Source organism: Herpailurus yagouaroundi, unplaced genomic scaffold (assembly GCF_014898765.1).
Source record: "Herpailurus yagouaroundi ecotype Mexico unplaced genomic scaffold, PumYag 188, whole genome shotgun sequence".
NCBI classification, from domain to species: domain Eukaryota; kingdom Metazoa; phylum Chordata; class Mammalia; order Carnivora; family Felidae; genus Herpailurus; species Herpailurus yagouaroundi.
The window spans coordinates 30,876,411-30,880,256 of record NW_024412419.1 but is presented as its reverse complement, the minus strand read 5'-3'; the positions used below and the strand labels follow the sequence as shown (position 1 = coordinate 30,880,256).

The 3,846-nt window shown below is 46.0% G+C and overlaps 1 protein-coding gene across 1 annotated transcript in view; it reads left to right on the top strand.

The window, feature by feature from the left end:
• Positions 1–3,525: 3,525 nt before the first annotated feature.
• Positions 3,526–3,846, top strand: part of PRKD3 (protein kinase D3) — an 87,618-nt gene continuing 87,297 nt past the window's right edge. The window contains exon 1 of the mRNA XM_040496517.1: positions 3,526–3,664. The gene's annotated coding sequence lies outside the window, so the exon portion shown is untranslated. The remainder of the gene's footprint in view (positions 3,665–3,846) is intronic.

Sequence of the window (3,846 nt, the reverse complement as noted above, 5' to 3'; positions counted from 1 at the left end):
AGTAAAATGTTCATCTCAGTAGAGTCTGATTAACTTTATTAAAAACAAAACCAGGGGGCCTGAGTGGCCCAGTCAGTTAAGCGTCCGACTTGGGCTTGGGTCATGATCTCCTGGTTCGTGAGTTCAAACCCCACATCAGGCTCTCTGCCTTCAGCACAGAGCCTGCTTCAAATTGTCTGTCTCCCCCTCTCTCTGCCCCACCCCTGTTCTTTCTCTTTCTCTCTCAAAATAAATAAGCTTAAATAAATAAATAAATAAATCAAACAAAACAAACCCAACAAACAAAACCATGTAGTGATTTTATCCTGGATGGGACACCTGAAGCTATTAGTGGAGAAAGTAATGGTTTCTGGTCAACTGAGCACCAGTGCAGTAGGATATTCCCTTGATGAAGTGAAAAGGACTTTACTCCATGGTCACAGGGATTCCTGTGTCATTTAAACTCTTCGCTATTATTTTAAATTTCCCTTCACAGACTCAAGCTTATTAACTTTTCTCCCTCTGTGCTTCCAGGAGGAGTTGTGGCACTCTGAAAAGCTCCACCTCTTAAATGTAATAGCTAACATTTATTGAGCATTCACTGTGTGAATTCTTAAAAGCGTCTTCCATTTGTTATGTCATTTAGGTCTTGCACAGCTCATGGGATAAGGACCGTTATCATCCAAGTTAACTGAGGCTGGGAAGGAAGCTCACTGATGTTGGCATGCCCATGACCGCACAGCCGTGGCAGAATCGTGATGCGTACCTGGGCAGACTACCTCCGATGCTCATTGCATGTGTGGTACACTCAAGGCATCTCTTCATTCTCACGACCCCATGGTGTACATAATTATCTCCCCTCATTTCACAGGTAAGAACACCAATTCTTAGTGAGATTGAGCGGCATGCACCTGTGACATGGCAGGGACTAGGTTGGATTCTGTCTTCTAAGTCCCATCCCAACCCTCTTCTAACTGGCTCTTTAGGGCTGGTGCAGTTTCTAGACTGTGAGTGAGGGAGCCCACTTGTCTAATTCCTTTGCTCTGACCAGTGTTGGTACAAGAGTTAATTTTAATACTGGCTCCTTATCCAGGTCTGTAGCATTTGTGTTCTCTTTCTCAGTTGACTTTTAAGATATATTATGGCCAGTTTACAGTACTTCAAAAGCAAGGTTTATAGTGAATATTTAATTAAAATGAAATCCAAAGGCACATTTATGCACTATTTTGTCCTTCTTGGAGAAACGTATTTTACAACCACAAAGATAAATAGGAATTACTGGGGATGAGCAAGGTAATTGGTTTTTGATTACAAATTACCTATTAAATTTTAGGGACACCATATGAAATCCTGGGTGGAGTATATGCAGTAGCTTCTCCTTATAGTTACTTGGTTTTTCTAATCCTCCTTTTAGTTGGACAATCCTTTCCGCTATTTTTTGCTTATATACTATGTTCTACATATATTTGTAGATATAAACATGAATATATTTGCAGTTTATTTCTACAAATATATTAGAACATAGTATGTAACAATAGTTATACATTATACAATAGTATAATAGAACATACTATTACATAGTATGTAATCAAACAGTAAATTATATAAAGTTAAATATAAGTGCATATAAAGAAAAGGGAGGTGTTATGTGTAATATACAGAGAAAGTGATACAAAAATGGATGAATGTGACTGGCCCAGAGCTGATGTTCAATAAATGATAAATATTACTCGCCTTTATATCCATGATCTTCTACAAGTTCAGTAGGGGGAAAGACACATTCCTATGAAGGGGGAATCCAGGTAGATCTGATATATACTCAGTTAAAGAAATTGTAGTTTCTGTCAAGCAAAAAATTGCAGCTACAAAGATAGTCTTATGCTAGAATTCATTGTTGAAAGATTCATCTAAAGTGGAGGAGACAATTTAGTTTTTAAAAAGAGAAGCAGAACAGTGGAAATGAAATGAATACTCTCTCTCTCTCTCTCTCTCTCTCACACACACACACACACACACACACACACACACATACACACACATACACACACAAATCCTTAAATCTCTATATAATACCAGGTTGATTCGTTTAGAAAAGTTACTTCTAGGAAGAGTAACTTCTGTCCCTTTAAGGACCACGAGAGAACATGGAAGTCACTAGTGACATGGGAATGGCTGTAAACTGCTCCAATGAGGTCCTGGGAATCTTGCTGAGAGAGAGTATTTGGGGCTGGACTAAAACGTCTGTTGGGAAGTGGAAGGAAGAAAAAGGCAAAGTTAGGTAAGAGCGTTCTTTAAAAAGAATGTAAACTTGATTGGAGTTACTTTCAATTTTAAAATAAAACAAGAGCAGAAAATAAGACTAAATATAAAATATTAGATCGAATTAGGTAGATACTACTGGATATGGGATATGGGACATTTAGCAGCTTCCAATTCCTGAGAATGTTTCAGAAAGGTCTTTTCTAAAAAATAGCTTCAGAGTACATTAGAATTATACACAAGCTTACTTGTCCCATCTTTAATATAATTTTTTTTTTAATTCCCATTTCTTAAGTTTAAATACAGGGACATCGATTAAGATTGACAACTTAGTATAAAAAGAAAGGACCCACTTAACTTTCTTTTCTTTCTATTCTCAAAGCTGCTTGGGAGCGTCGCCTGAGGATGGATGGATTGTTGACAGTAGCCCATCTAGCTTGTTACAAGATATTTTACTTAAGTATTTTTGAGACAAAATCTTGAGAGAAGGAGAACTAGGTCCTTTCTGGGACAACTGTCGGCTGCTCAGGGTTTTCTCTCACATTAAAGTTGTAATTTACCACATAGTGTATTTTCCCTCTAGATCCTCATCCCGACACCCACCCCTCCCTCTGCCCCTCCCCAGGCATTGTCACTCTCTTTCCCCTGGGCGTGGAAGCCGAGGTTTGTGATGCTTGACTGCACTTCACTTTGATGGTAGGGGACCGCGTGGAGTTCCATGATGGACAGAGAGGAAACACAAAACACATGGAAAGTAGCCACTTCGATTTACTCTGTTTACATGGAGGGCTCTTGATGTTTCTGCCTCCGGGGCGGGATGTCCGGGGCCCCGGCGCCAGGCGGCCACCTGGAAGGCAGGCCCGAGGGAGGGAAAGGCGGGGAGCAGGGAGAAGAGCTCTCAGGGGGGTAGCTGCTCTCTGCTGTGGACCTCTTGCAAGCCTCCCGTCCAAGTTGCCACCTCTTGGTTCCTTGCCCCCGTCGCCTCCGTCAGAGCGGACGACAAAAGAGCAAGAGGCAATGATGGGTATCAAGCGCCGTGTGTAACTGGTTCAAATACCCGGTGGCGCCCCGCTGCCGCGCGCCCACGGAGGCACAGGGACCTCCGAGCGCGCAGGGCCAGCCCGAAAGGACCCAGCGCTCGCGCTGCCCCTGCACCGCGCGCTGGCATAGCGTGACTGACATCCCCGCGCGGAAACTACAGCTCCCGGCAGGCCCCGCGCCGGCCGCGCGCCCCCGCCCCGCACGCCCCCGCCCCCCGCCCCCGGGCCTCAGGACGGGACAGGGAGGAGGGCGGGAGGGAGAGGGAGGAAGGGGCGCCAGCGGCGGGCGGGATCGTGCGAGGCGCGTGAAGCCTCGCTGGCGCCTCGTCCGGGACCCAGACGCTGGCGGCCGTGGAGTTTCTCACGACCGGCGGAGCTCTCCCTCTGTAAGTCGTCGCCTCGGGGAGCGCGGATCAGACACCGAAAAAGTTAGCGCCGCGGCGGCCGCCGCTTTGTTCTCGCGGCCCGTCGGGTGAGGCGGCGGCGGCCCCTCCCCCACCCGCACGTGGCGGGGGCGGGTTCGGGGGCGCGCGGCCGGCGCGGGGCCTGCCGGGAGCTGTAGTTTCCG